This window comes from Tenrec ecaudatus, chromosome 3, assembly GCF_050624435.1.
Source record: "Tenrec ecaudatus isolate mTenEca1 chromosome 3, mTenEca1.hap1, whole genome shotgun sequence".
In the NCBI taxonomy this organism is placed as follows: domain Eukaryota; kingdom Metazoa; phylum Chordata; class Mammalia; order Afrosoricida; family Tenrecidae; genus Tenrec; species Tenrec ecaudatus.
In genome coordinates this window covers 181899712-181915742 of record NC_134532.1, presented here as the reverse complement: position 1 = coordinate 181915742, position 16031 = coordinate 181899712, and the positions used below count along the sequence as shown (strand labels likewise).

At 43.9% G+C, this 16031-nt stretch overlaps 1 pseudogene; it reads right to left on the bottom strand.

Annotated features, from left to right (window-relative positions):
• Positions 1-6682: 6682 nt before the first annotated feature.
• LOC142442475 (polypyrimidine tract-binding protein 2 pseudogene) lies at positions 6683-8502 on the bottom strand (annotated as a pseudogene).
• Positions 8503-16031: the final 7529 nt, after the last annotated feature.

The window sequence follows — 16031 nt, the reverse complement described above, 5'->3', positions numbered from 1 at the left end:
CCATGTGTCACCCCAGCTGCTCCAAGGGAGAAAGACAGGGCTTTATCCTCTTGGAAACAGTGACAGTCTTGGAAGCTACCCTGTGCTGCAGGGTTGCTTCTAGTTGGCGTTGATTCGATGGCAGTGTCTGTGGCTAAGGAAGGAAGGAATGATGGTATTTACTCTGTGAGTTCTGGTGGAGTAGCGGCATGTGAGGTGGACTACAAATGACAAGGTCCGCAGGTTGCCATGGCCACTCACGTGTGGGAGAAAGGCGAAGCTTTCTGTTGCTGTAAAGATTCACATCCTTACATTCACAGGGGCCACCATGAGTTAGACGAGTTTATTGGATGCCAGTAAGCTTTGTGTTTTAATGATGTTACAAAGCCAAGAAACTTTTTTTCATTTTTTTTTTTTTTTGCAAAAGCATGACCCATTCTTTCCTGCAGATATCTTTAAGAATATATCTGGTTAGAAACACACACACACACACACACACACACACACACACACACACACACACACACCATGATGCTATCTAACACCCTCCTGCCTGCCCACTCCGATCCAGAGCAAAGAGATGTCAACATCCCGTTTAACTCTTGGGCATTCCTTTGCATGTCAGTCCAAGTCCCCACTAAGTGCATCACATGCCCAGAGGGCCGTCTTCGGGTGAAACTCCACACCGGTGCTCCACCACAGTCTAGATTATTTAGAACTGTCCAAAACTGGGTGTGAGTGAAATGGGCATCTGTAAAAGGAAACCGTGCCAGCCATTTCTTGGCATAAATCTCATTCTAGATACAAACACCACTGGTTTGGCTTCTCTAGAGAACTCAGCCCTAACACACTGTCTAAGTCCAACTATTGGTCTCTGAATCCAGAAGAAAGAAGAGTGTCCCAAAGCGAAAGATCGTGGAAACTGTTGACTCAAAACTCCACACTCACTGTTGTTGGGTTGGCTCTGACCCCTAGTGTGTCCCTATAGAAGAAAGCAGAACTGGCCCTGTGGGTCTGTGAGGCTGCCATTCTCATGGGAGTCGAAAACTCACCTTTCTCCTGGGAAGCAGCTGGTTGTTTTGAACTGCTGCCCTTGTGGTTAGCAGCCTCACTTCATAGCCCACTGTGTCACCAGGACCCTTTAGGGAAACAATCAGTCCTATGCAAGCATCGGTCTCCACAACCTGAAACCAGAAGAGCTAGATGGTCCCTGGCCACCACTATCAGATGCTCTGAGAAGGATCACAGTAGATGGTCTGGGATCTCAAAATCATAAAAGAGACCAGGCTTATCGGCCTGATAGAGACTGATGGGATCCTTGAGGCTGTGGCCTTAGTCCCCCTTCCTGTCTGGAATGGAATGCTCCCAGGGTTCGAATAATCAACCATTTAAGACCCAAAGAGGAACATTTACCCAAGGAGATGGGAATGAAAAAATTATCCTTTCAGAAACCCCCTCCCCCAAACCGTCTCTAAAACCTTCTGAGTTGACCTCTCTGCCTTGGATGCAACTTTGAGGTTTTCCCCACCTTCCTTAAAACGTGTGATTCATTTAGAAACTGGTTTCTGTGGGATGGCATCCGGTAAACTTGTTGAAAAGCTTCAGTGATTTGGGAACACATCCACTTCAGTTTTGTTTTAAATCTGGTAGTAACCCTGACCTCAAAATTTTCCCCCCATGGTTTCCTATTTTTCAAGGCACGCTAATGAGATGAAGACAAGTGAATTATCAAGATAACTTGTCTGCAGCCTCCCATCGATAGCCAGGACATATCTAAACACCTTATGTTTGGAATAACCCCGGGCACACACAAACTTGGCCAGGCTTAGTCTTACATGCTTCGGATCTGTTGTCAGGAGAGACCAGTCCCTGGAGATGGATACCATGTTTGGTAAAGTAGAGGGGCAGGAGGGAAAGAGGAAGGCCCTCAACAAGATGGATTGACTCAGTGGTTTCAACAATGGGATAAAGTATGGGAACAATTTCAAGGATGGCACAAGTCTGGGCAGTGTTTCATTCTGTTGTGTGCAGGGTGGTTATGAGTTGGAATCGACCCTATGGCACCTAACAATAACAAAAGACATTTTATGTCTCGAGACAAGGAGTCCTGATGGCATAGCAGGTTACACAATGGGCTGCTAACCATACGGTTAGCAGTTCAAAACCATCAGAAGCCCCAAGGAAGAAAGATGGGCTTTCTACCCTCCTAAAGAGTTACAGCCTTGGAACTCCATGGGGGAAATTCTACCCTGTCCCACGGGGCGGCTATGACTCAGAATTGACTCGATGGCAGTGAGGGAGTGACATGTCAACTGAAACTTGAGTAGCAATACTTTTTTAGACATACCTGCATAATAAAACTATGGGGAGGAGGCAAGCTGCATTCCTATCAATAGATGAATGGATAAACAACATGTGGCATAATAAAGATTAAACCATAGTATAAAAGTAATTATACTAAGTTGAACTAGACTCCACGGTAAAGATGTAGCATAATTTTTGTTGTTGTTCCTGAACATTCATGCTGATCAAAGTGCTCATCATTAATGTCCCGAACTCTTATCCTTACTTAAAAAAAATCATTTTATTGGGGGCACGTACAACTCTTTAAAAAATTATTTAATGATCTTATTAGGGGCTCATACAACTCTTATCACAATCCATACATACATCAATTGGGTAAAGCACATTTGTACATTCATTGCCCTCATCATTCTCAAAACATTTGTTCTCTACTTAAGCCCCTGGCATCAGGTCTTCGTTTTTTTCCCCTCCCTCCCAGTTCCCCCCTCCCTCATGAACCCTTGATTATTTAGAAATTATTATTTTGTCATATCTTACACTGCCCAACATCTCCCTTCACCCACTTTTCTGTTGTCCGTCCCCCAGGGAGGAGGTCACATGTAGATCCTTGTAATCGGTTCCCCCTTTCCAACACACCCTCCCTCTACCTTCCCAGTATCACCACTCACACCACTGGTCTTCAAGGGATCATCCACCCTGGATTCCCTGTGTTTCCAGTTCCTATCTGTACCAGTGTACATGCTCTGGTCTAGCCAGACTTGCAAGGTAGAATTGGGATCATGATAGTGGGGGTGGGGAGGAAGCATTTAGGAACTAGAGGAAAGTTGTATGTTTCATCGTTGCTACATTGCACCCTGACTGGCTCGTCTCCTCCCGAGACCCTTCTGTAAGGGGATGTCCAGTGGCCTACAAATAGGCTTTGGGTCTCCACTCCACACTCCACCCCTCATTCACTGTGATAAAATATTTTGTTCTGATGATGCCTGATCCCTGATCCCTTCAACACCTTGTGATCACACAGGCTGGTGTGCTTCTCCCATGTGGGCTTTGTTGCTTCTGAGCTAGATGGCCGCTTGTTTACCTTCAAGCCTTTAAGACCCCAGACCCTATATCTTTTGATAACCGGGCACCATCAGCTTTCTTCACCACATTTGCTTATTCACCCGGTTTGTCTTCAGTGGTTGTGTTGGGAAGGTGAGCATCATAGAATGCCAATTTAATAGAAGAAAATATTCTTGCATTGAGGTAGTACTTGAGTGGAGGCCCAATGCCCTTCTGCTACCTTAATACTAAACCTATAAATATATGCACATAGATCTATTTCCCCATCCTCATATAGGAATATATTTGCTTATGTACATGCCTTTATCTAGACCTCTATATAGGCCCTTTGCCTCCCAGCTCTTTCCTCTATTTCCTTTGATTTTTCTCTTGTCCCACGATCATGCTCAGTCCCCACCTGGGTTTCAGCATTTCCTCTTGGTTACATTACCCTTGAGCACGCCCTACCAGGCCTCCCACACCCTCCTCACCATGATTTGGATCACTTGTGGTTCCCTTGACCCTGGGTTTGTTAGCACCACTACCTTTCCCCCACCTCCCCCTCTCACATGTCCCCATGGAACTGTCCGTCCCGTTGTTTTCTCCTCCAGATTGTTCATCCAGCCTATGTTATTTAGATAGACCTGCGGAGATAATAACATTCACAAAATCAAGACAGAGCAAAACCAAGCAACAATATACAGCAAACAACAACAACAAAACAATGACCAAAAATAAAACAAAACCCAACAAGAAATAAAAGCTTGTAGTTAGTTCAAGGATTGTTTGTTGCCTTTAGGAGTGTTTTCCAGTCCAGTCTGTTGGGGCACCACGCCCTGGCCCCAAAGTCCACCTTCAGCTTTCCCTGGGGACCTTGCCACTCCATTCCCTTGCTGTTCTGTTGCACTCCCTTAGTGTTTTGCCTCAATGTGCTGGGATCAGATCGGGTGCAATTCCCACACTGTGTTTCCAGTTTTGTCCCCTGTGAGGGGCGTCATGTCTTACAGTGGGGCTGGCCATGTGGTCCTCTCTGCGGACTGGCTGCTCTAATCGGGAACATCGTCCTCATGTCCTGGTGGGCCAGGATGTGCTCCACTCTCTCCTCCTCCCCCTTCATCTGCTCCGTGTGCTCTGATCAGATATGTCCCTCTCCCGGAGCTGCAGATTCAATGCTGTCCTTTGAAATAAATTCTTCTGGGGGGAGGGAGGGGCCCTTAGCCTCACTTGTAATTTTTTCCAAAAACTGCACACCTGTGATTTCTTTATACTGTGATCTCCTCTCTTCTTTGATTAGGTTACTGCTTAACATCCAAGGTATGGAGTCAAACCTTTTGACAAAAATACTCCCAAACTGGCTCTATCAACAGCCTCCTAATCTCCTTCATTTCTGCTTAAGAACTACGGGATGAGGGCGATCACTCTGTTGGTAGGAAATACAAGCAGGATGGGAACTGCAGGAGAGGCCCTAAAAACAGTGACCCAGTCAGTCTAGCGCTCTATTCTTGCGTTTACAACTGGGCTCAACAAAGCTGTTTCCAACAGCGCTTTTGCAGCAGACCAAGAGGAAAGCCAGCCCTGTGCCTTCTTGCCTTCTAGAATTTCTGTTCTTTCGCCCACAGCTCTGGTGGTGTATTGGTTACTCATTAGGCTGTTAACCACAAGATCAGCTGTTCAAAACCACCAGCCACTCCTTGGGAGAAAGGTGAGAATCTCTACTACCGTAAAGATTTCCAGTCTCAGCCACCCACATGGGTAGTTCTCTGCCCGCTAGGGTCGTTATGAGTGGAATCGGTTCACTGGGCATGAGTCTGGTGTTAGTTTGCGTTCCATCATCAATCTGGAGGCAAGGAAGGGGAAGTGGTGGGTTAGAACATGAATGGCTAATTTTGCTGCTTTCAACTATCCTGAATTTCACATTTCTAAAGATGTAAAAATGCATCGAATAGAAAATATACACGGCGCTTCTGTCTACACAGACAACAGAATCTATGAATCGTGAAACCAATTACAATGATTTCAAAAAGTATTGGTATTTAAACAGAATCAACAATTCAGATCAACAAGAACTGTTCAAATTAATTTGACCTGTAGATTCTGAGCCATGATTTTTTTTATATAATTAAAGTCAGATATATTCCTAAATACAAAATGTTTTGAAAACTTGTTAAAACTGAATACTACTATGCAAGGTAAGTTAAGACTAAAGACACATAAACTTGGGTCCCACTGAAGTTTGTCAGTTTTAGAAAACTCAAAATTCATCTTCCTGTAAATTTTTATAGCATACTTTTATCTTTGAAAACTACCCGCACAAGTTCCTGAACTAGCTAGACCAGTCTGCACATGCTCAGAAATCCACAACCATCTTCCAAATCTTAATTATAAACTAAGGATGGCAATATATATTTAGATGTGCGTAAGTAATTTCAACTTCAAAAACATCTACAAAAAATATTCAGCCACAAACAAGACATGACTTAGTACTGACATTTATAAGATACCTCTCAGAAGAGTGTGTACAAAAGGCTAAAATTCCACAATACTTTCCACATAGGTCACAAACTTACTGAAATCACTTTGTTGTCTCAAGAAACAAATACTGTGCATCTCATTAGTTTTAACGAATGCCTACATTCATAACTGAATCTAGACCAGAACTGTGCATGCAAAAGGCCAGTGTGATTTTTAAGCGATATAGTCTACAGTAGTAAAACTTTAAAATGTTGTTTTATTCTTTCAATAGCATATATAGCATTTGATTAAATGGAAAGACATGTGACAAGCCAATAATTAAAAATAAGTTCCAAACAGAAGGGAAAAAAAAAACTTAACCCTTTGCACACCCCCGCCTAAACATATTTTAATTCCCATGTAATGTGTTCAGGACAACCAATTTCTTTTCGCTAGTAAATGCACAATAGCAACACTAGTTTTCCCTTTTAAGGCATGTATGCACACTAAGTTGAAAAAACAAAGGATAAAGTAAAGTTCAACTGAAGTTACAAACACAGTGAAAATGGCTTTCCTAGAGAACAGATGAAATGCCTCAGTCAATAACTCTGCTTTTACACATGGTGTTTTACTGTATAAAGGAGGCATGATAACAACGTGATGAGACCGAAACAAGTCAAACTCTGGTCCCCTACTTTTCTGATCCATTGATCATGGATTTTTGACTTGGAGAAAGACACTCTCAGATGATGGCTTTGAGCCCAGGTTATCAGTGTGAATATCAATCAGTGCTCAAATAGCTTCTTCCACTGTTTACATCTGAAGATGATCCATTTTGTGACTTTTTATTTTGGGGGGAAAGTGTAAATGCTTGGGGCGTAACCCTCTCTTCTTTTAAATGGCCAGCTCACAGGCTACACTGCCACCAGCTGGGACTCCAGGCATTCCCAGCTGCAGCACTCGGAAGAGCCCAGAGACTCCTCCGCAAGGCTGCAGCAATGGCTGGGTCCAGTGCAGGGGCCCTTCTCCAGATGGGTGATCTGGCCCAGTGTAACCCCTACATTCATCATGGCTGTATTTTACATCCCAATATCACAAGTTTGGGAAAAATCAATCCTTAGGGTATAGCAAACATTATAAATATTCTACCCATCTAGCACTAGCTTTGCTTGTTGAGCATTTACAGGCTCCCCATACTGGAGCAAAGCTTGAAACCGGTGACTTTTTGTAAATGCGATCACCTTCAACACAACAGCAGACTTAGAATATATTCGGTGAGGAACACCAAGTGTTCCAGGGGAGTCCACATCGGCAGGAATTGTCGAAGCCACTCAACCCTGGGCCGGAGTCACCGCAGGGTCAGCGGTGTCCTTGAGAGGAGCTCGTTGGTTTAATGTATTATTTGTCTTTAGTTCTTTGATTGGAGGACTGGATATATGTGGGTTGGTTTCGAAAAAGGGGTGTCACAGCAGACTAATAACTAACCATAGTAGTAGCTGTTGCTTCTGTTGCTAGTTCCAAAAAGACCTGACTTTTTCCCTGTCAGCAAAAGGATGTGGGCCACCTACCAAGAGGCAAGCGGAGAGAAGGCGCTTCCGGTTCTGTCACTTCACCAGGGAGTTCTCACATAGGAAGCACACGAGAAGGAGCATCATCGTTGTTGGAGTCGCCTCTAAATTCTGTGCCCTCATTTCCATCGTCTGTAACTGCCGTGCTGCTTGTGTCAGAGTGACGACTGAGGACGCTTCTGAGAGCAGGTCAGCAGATCCTCTCTTCGCGGCCACCGCGGCCTCAGTGACACACAGTTCAGACCATTGTGAAATGGACAGTGTCGCTCACGAGAACCGAGCCACACAGCCTGGGAGACACACGAGTGGTGAGAAAATGGCGGCTCCGAAGCTGAATTGTGGAGCCAGGATTTGCCCTGGAGTTCAGCTTTGGGTTGATTATGAAAGGAGACAAATCCCTTGATTTCTTGTTGGATGGTTTGGTAGCATTCACTGGGAACGGGAAGGAGGGAAAGAGGGGGTCTTCCTCGTTCTGCTTTTTAAGACATCTTACTGAACTAGTGTACAGATTCAGCAAGCTCGCCGGCTTACCACCCACAAAGCCCCTCGTTGGCTAGCGTCCGCTCCCCCATCTGTAGAGGGCAGGACTGGGCTCTCAGGGCTGATGCCAGTGCTGGTGCTCTGGCCTGTTTTCTGCAGCCAGGAATTGTTTGGGGGAAAAAATCAACTCTTCTCTCATAAATCACATGTAGCTATAATGTCTGATGAGTCACTCTGACCTTTGGAATTCAAATAAAATTGCCTAAAATAAATGCTTTTACTAAGAACTGAGATTGACTGAAACGAATAACACCATTTAGCTGAAGCAGACAGCCACAAAATAAATCAAAGAAAGTAGTGGAGGGTGCAGTGAATTGTTTGCTCAGAAACAATTTAAAACCAGTCACACAAAGTATCAACACAAAGGAAATAAGAGCAGAAACAAATCAATGAGAAAAGAATAATAAAACAAGAAGTTGAAATGTAAAACCCAAAGCTGTTTTCTTCAAAAGGATCAATGCTACAGAGAAATCACTGACAAGACTCACAAGCAAGCAAGAAGGAAGGAAGGAGAGAAAGAAACAGGCAGCTTTATATACACGGGCTAAGTTAGGAAACTTCGTGGACATAACCAAATACCTTGAGGGAATGGGGCTTGGGGCTTGGGGATTAGGACCATAGTTAGGGGCTGAGGGGACACCAAGGTCAATTAGCATAACAAAGTCCACAAAGACTGTTAGATTGGTGAGTGGCCACTGGGCTCTGAAAAGCTCATGAGCAGTCAGTCATCTGAGGGGCAACTACTGGTCTCTTGCTGTCTGGAGAAAAGAAGAAGGGGAAAGTGAGGACATTATGGAAGCAATGAACTCAATGAATTAATGCACCACAGTGGCCTCCATCTTCAGGACCCGGAGCCCAGAAGGACTGATGATGTCTAAGTACCACTCCAGACTGCTCTGGAAAGGATCACACTAGAAGGTCCTGGATTGGTGATCTTAGGTCCCGTGGGGTCAACTCCAACTCAGCACGACCCTGGGCACAAAAAAGCAAACACTGCCTGGTCCTGCGTCAGCCCCTCAGTTGTTCTCCTGGAGCCCGTACTGCTGCATAGAATGGGAGACAAGATAGAGCGAAACTCAAAGATCTGGAAGAAACCAGGCTTACTGATCAAATCGAGACCAGTAGGACCCCGAGACTATGGTCTCCAGAAACCCTTCAGGTCTGGAACTGAGTGCAGCCCTGTGGTTACATTTCAATGACGCAATGGACCCGTTGTCAGAAGAACAGTAACACTAATGAAGTATGCACATCTCGGAATAATCGCCATTTGGAATCCAGAGAGTCGCAGTTGCCCGAGAGCAGAGTGCAGCCAGGTTAGGGTAGAAGGCGTGGAACCAGGAACTATATGGAAGAAGCGGGGAAAGTGGTGTTGCATTGAGGACATTGCAATGAATGAGATGAATTGTTGGATGTAAAACTAATGAGCTGCTCTGTAAGGCTTCACCCAGTGCACAACTAAAAGTTAAAAGGACAATAATGAAACAAACAACAGACGTGCTCAGATATGAAAGAGATTAAAGAATTAAATTAACAACAATAAATAGTTGGGATATTTTGTACCTTTCTGGCAGATTTCAATGGTTATTAAAAAAATCCCTTAACAACAACAAAGATGAAAACAAATTATGCTTTGAAAAAAGGCCCACGTTTGAGGTCTCACTGCCACTTACTAGCTGGGTTCGTGGACCCACCTCTGACTTTTCATCACCTCTGACCTTTGATCGGCTGTGAACTCTGTGTGAGGATTCAAGGAGGTGGTGTATAAAAAGCTATGGCCCAGTCGGAACTCCTATTACAAGTCGTTATTGTCTTTAAGCTCTCTTTAGGCACTGCTGGCCCAGGACATGCATAGCCCTTCAGTGGTGATCAATATCAGACACTATCATGGTGACTATTGAATCCACTGTGAATGTTAAAAACATAGGATGCTTTCTAGCGTGGCATTCTGCCTCCACCAACAACTGCCTCCTTTGCCTGGAGACCAGAAGAACTGCATAGTGGCCACCTGCCTTTACTGTTGGTTTTTTTTTTAGTCATTTTATTGGGGGCTCTTACAGCTCTTATCACAATCCATCCATCCATCCGTTGTGTCAAGCACATTTGTACATTTGTTGCCATCATCATTCTCAAAACATTTTCTTTCTACTTGAGCCCTTGGGATCAGCTCCTCCGTTCCCCACCCTCCCTCCCTCACCCTTGATAATTTATAAATTATTATTATTTTGTCATGTCTTACACTGTCTGATGTCTCCCTTCACCCACTTTTCTGTTGTCCTCCCCCATGGGAAGGGGTTTATATGTAGATCATTGTGATTGGTTCCCCCTTTCTCCCGTCATATTTCCTGTCCCCTCTCATACTCTCATCATTGGTCCTGAGGGGTTTATCTGTCCTGGATTCCCTGTGTTTCCAGCTCTTATCTGTACTTGGGTACATGCTCTGGTTCAGCCAGATTTGTAAGGTAGAATTGGGGTCATGACAGTGTGGGAGAGGAAGCACTAAAGAACTAGAGAAAGGTTGTATTTTTCCTTGGTGCTATACTGCACCCTGACTGGCTCATCTCTTCCTTGTGACCCTTCTGTTAGGGAATGTCCAATTGTTTACAGATTGGCTTTGAGTCTCTACTCTGCACTTCCCCTCATTCACATTGATATGATTTTTTTTGTTCTGGGTCTTTGATGCCTTTTGCCTGATCCCATAGCACAACATAATCACACAGGCTCATGATCACACAGGCTGGTGTGCTTCTTCCATGTGGACTTTGTTGCTTCTCAGCTGGATGGCTGCTTGTTTATCTCTAATCCTTTAAGACCCCAGGAGCTATATCTTTTGATAGCCGAACACCCTAAGCTTTCTTCACCATATTTACTTATGCACCCATTTTGTCTTAAGCAATTGTGTCGGGAAGCTGAGCATCACAGAATGCGAGGTTATTTTATTTATTTATTTATTTTATTTTAACAATTTATTAGGGGCTCATACAATTCTTATCACAGTTCATACATATACATACATCAATTGTATAAAGTACATCTGTACAGTCCCTGCCCTAATCACTTTTTTCTCCTCTTTTCTTTTTTTACATTTTATTAGGGACCCATACAACTCTTATCACCATCCATACATATACATACATCAATTGTATACAGCACATCCATACATTCCCTGCCCCAATCAATCTCAAAGCATTTGCTCTCCACTTAAGCCCCTTGCATCAGGTCCTCTTTTTTTTTCCCCTCCCTCCCCTTTCCCCCCTCCCTCATGTGCCCTTGGTAATTTATACCTCGTTATTTTGTCATATCTTGCCCTATCCGGAGTCTCCCTTCCCCCCTTCTCTGCTGTCCCTCTCCCAGGGAAGAGGTCACATGTGGATCCTTGTAATCATTTCCCCCCTTCCAACCCACTCACCCTCCACTCTCCCAGCATCGCCCCTCACACCCTTGGTCCTGAAGGTATCATCCACCCTGGATTCCCTGTACCTCCAGCCCTCATATGTACCAGTGTACAGCCTCTGCCCTATCCAGTCCTGCAAGGTAGAATTCGGATCATGGTAGTTGGGGGGAGGAAGCATCCAGGATCTGGGGGAAAGCTGTGTTCTTCATCGGTACTACCTGAATGCAAGGTTATTAGAACAAAGTGTTCTTGCATTGAGGGAGTACTTGAGTAGAGGTCCAATGTCTGTCTGCTACCTTAATAAATAAATATATGTACATAGATCTGTCTTCTATCATTATCTAAAACATATTTACATATGCACATGCCTGTATTTTATCTAAAACATATTTACATATGCACATGCCTGTATTTAGACCTCTATAAATGTCCTTTGCCTCCTAGTTCTTTACTCTATTTCCTTTTATTTTCCTCTTGTCCCACCATCATGTTTGGTCTTCATTTGGGTTTTAGTAATTCCTCTTGGTTACATTGCCCTTTATCAAGCCTTACCAGGCATCTTATGCCCTCCTCGCTATCTATTTTTGATCACTTGTTGTTTCCTTGTCCCTGGGTTTGTTAATACTCACTTCCTTCCTCCCACCTCCCCCTCTCCTGTGCCCCCCCCCACCCGAACTGTCGGTCCTGTTTTTTTCTCCTCTCGATTGTTTATCCAACCTATCTTATCTAGACAGACATGTAGAGATAATAATAAGCACAAAATTAAGACAGAGCAAAACAAAACAACAAAAGAAAACAAACAACAACAAAAAAACATCAACATAAAAGGAAGAGCCTATAAATAGTTCCAGGTGTGTTTGTTGACCTTTAGGAGTATTTTCCTGTGGAGTCTGTTGGGGTGTCATGCCCTGGGTTCAAAGTCTATTTTCATTGCTTTGCTCCCCTTGCTGCTCTGTTGCATACCCTTAGCGATTCGCCCCAGGGTGGTGGGGTCAGATCAGGCACCATTCCCACATTGTGCCTCCAGTGTTGTCCCTTGTTGTGCTATGGGTCAGTGAGAGATGTTGTATCTTATGGGGCTGGCCCTATGTGGCCTCTCTGTGCTGGGATATGGTCCTCAACGTTTGGTCCAGGATGTGTTCCACTCTCCTTCCTTCCCTCTTAGTTTGTACTGAATGTTTTGATCAAAGATTCTATAGAATAATTCTGATCGGAAGGGGGAAATGGGGGACAGATTTGGAAACCAGATTTTCTGGAGCCAAAAATGCTAGATGAACCCCTGAAAGAATTGTATTGTTTACAGGTCTCTGGGACATCTCATGAAACCATGACCCTAACCCTCCAAACCAAGGAATCAAATCCATGAGGTGTTAGGTAGTACATAAGCAGGTTCAGCAGCTAGTCTGCTTAAATAGGTCTATCACACAACTCTTGTCAATTCAACAGGCATATAACGTTTTTTTCTTTTAATCATTTTATTAGGGGCTCATACAACTCATCATAATCCATACATACCTCAATTGTGTAAAGCACATTTGTACATTCATTGCCCTCATCATTCTCAAAACATTTGCTCTCCACTTAAGCCCCGCATCAGGTCCACATTTTCCCCCTTCCTTCCCACTGCCCCCTCCCTCATGAACCCTTGAAAATTTATAAATTGCTATTTTATCATATTTTACACTGTCTGATGTTTCCCTTCACCCACTTTTCTGTTGTCCGTCCCCCTGGGAGGAGGTCACATGTAGATCCTTGTAATCGGTTCCCCCTTTCCAACCCACCCTCCCTCTGCCCTCCCAGTATCGCCACTCACACCACTGGTCCTGAAGGGATCATCTGCCCTGGGTTCCAGTTCCTCTCTGTACCAGTGTATATCCTCTGGTCTAGCCAGACTTGCAAGGTAGAATTGGGATCATGATAGTTGGTGGGGGTTGGGGGTGGGGGTGGGAGAGAAGCATTTAGGAACTAGAGGAAAGTTGTATGTTTCATTGTTGCTACATCGCACCCTGACTGGCTTGTCTCCTCCCCAAGACCCTTCTGTAAGGGAATACCAGTGGCCTACAAATGGGCTTTGGTTCTCCACTCCATACTCTCCCCACCACATTCACTATGATAGGATTATTTGTTCTGATGATGCCTGATACCTGATCCCTTTGACACCTCGTGATCTCACAGGCTGGTGTGCTTTTTCCATGTGGCTTTGTTGCTTCTGGACTAGATGGCTGCTTGTTTACTTTCAAGCATTTAAGACCCCAGACGCTATATCTTTTGATAGCCGGGGACCATCAGCTTTCTTCACCACATTTGCTTATTCACCCGGTTTGTCTTCAGTGGTTGTGTTGGGAAGGTGAGCGTCATAGAATGCCAATATAATAGAAGAAAATATTCTTGCATTGAGGGAGTACTTGAGTGGAGGCCGAATGTCCATCTGCTACCTTAATACTAAACCTATAAATATATGCACATAAATCTATTTCCCCATCCTCATATATAGAAATATATTTGCATATGTACATGCCTTTATCTAGACCTCTATAAATGCCCTTTGCATCCCAGCTATTTCCTCTATTTCCTTTGACTTTCCTCCTGTCCCACTATCATGCTAAGTCTTCATTTGGGTTTCAGCAATTCCTCTTGGTTACATTACCCTTGATCATGCCCTACCAGGCCTCCCACACCCTCCTCACCATGATTTGGATCACTTGTTGTTCCCTCGTCCCTGGGTTTGTTAACACCACTACCTTTCCCCCCACTTCCCCCTCTCCCGTGGCCCCTGGGAACTGTTGGTCCCATTGTTTTTTCCTCCAGATTGTTCATCCAGCCTATCTTATTTAGACAGACCTCTGGAGATAACAACATCCACAAAAACAAGACAGAGCAAAACCAAGCAACAATATGCAACAAACCAATGATAAAAACAAAACACAACAAGGCATATAACTTTTTAAAAATCATTTTATTGGGGGTTCATACAAGTCTTATAAAAATCCATACATACATCAATTGTGTAAAGCACATTTGTACATTCATTACTCTTATCATTCTCAAAACATTTGCTCTCCACTTAAGCCCCTGGCATCAGCTCCTCATTTTTCCTCCTCCTTCCCAGCTTCCCCCCTCCCCTCCCTCATGAACCCTTGATAATTTATAAATTGTTATTTCGTCATATCTTACGCTGTCTCGCGTCTCCCTCCACCCATTTTTCTGTTGTTCGTCCCCCAGGGAGCAGGCTATATGTAGATCCCTGTGATTGGTTCCCCCTTTCCAGCCCAGGTATATAACTTTTTGACAGTATTTATGATAAACAGTGGTGAAACCCTGCTCTACTCAGTGAGATTTTTCTGTCACTGCTAGCCTCCTTCCTTCACCATTCTCGCCCTACAAAGTCAACTCCAAACTCACTGCTATTGAGTCAATTTTGACAAGATAGAACTTCCCCTGTGGATTTTTGCGGCTGTAACTCTTTATTGATAGGGAACTGCCAGAAGTTCAGGCCGGATTCAGAAGAGGATGTGGGACAAGGGATATTATTGCTGATGTCAGATGGATCTTGCCACAAAGAAGAGAAGACCAGAAAGATAGTTACTTGTGTTTATTTGCCTATAACTGTGTGGACCATAATAAACTTTGGCTAACCTTGAGAATCATGGGAATTCCAGAATACTTCCTTGTGCTCATTTGGAACACATACATAGATAAAGAGGCGATTGTGCAAACAAAACAAGGAAATTCTGCAAGGTGGAAGATCAGGAAAAGTGTGAGTCAGGGCTGTAGCCTCACACCATACTTGTTTGATATATATGCTTAGCGAATCATCAGAGAAGGTGGATTATATGAGAAGAATGAAGCATCAAGATTTGAGGAAAGTTTTTTTAATTTATTTTAAATCATTTTACTGGGGACTCATACAATGCTTATCACAATCCATACATCCACCCCTTGTGTCAAGCACATTTGTGTCATCATAATTCATAAAACATTTGTTTTCTACTTGAGCCTTTGGTATCATTTCCTCATTTCCCCTCCTCCCACCCTCCCTCCTTCATGAACTGTTGATAATTTATAAATTATTATTATTTTTTCATGTCTTACACTGACCAATGTCTTCCTTCTCCCACTTTTCTGTTGTCCATCCCCCAGGGAGGCGGTTATATGTAGATCATTGTGATCGATTCCCCTTTTCTCCCCCCACCTTCTCCTTCCCCTCCTGGTATCACTACTCTCATTATTGGTCCTGAGGGGTTTATCTGTCCTGGATTCCCTGTGCTTTCAGCTCTTATCTGTACCTGTGTATATCCTCTGGTCTAGCCAGATTTGTAAGGTAGAGTTGGGATCATGATAGTGGTGGGGAGGTAGCATTAAAGAACTAGAGGAAAGTTGTATGCTTCATCGGTGCTAAAACTGCACCCTGACTGGCTTGTCTGCTCCCCGTGATCCTTCTGTGAGGGCATGTCCAGTTACTTATAGATGGGCTTTGGGTCTCCACTCTACACTCCCCCCTCATTGACAATTAAGGGATTTTTTGTTCTTTGATGCCTGATCTTATCGATACCTCATGATCATATAGGCTGGTGTGCTTCTTCCATGTAGGCTTTGTTGCTTCTCAGCTAGGTGGCCACTTGTTTATCTTCAAGCCTTTAAGACTCCAGACTCTATATCTTTTGATAGCCGGGCACCATCAGATTTCTTCACCACATTTGTTTATGCACCAGTTTTGTCTTCAGTGATCGTGTTGAGAAGGTGAGCATCATGGAATG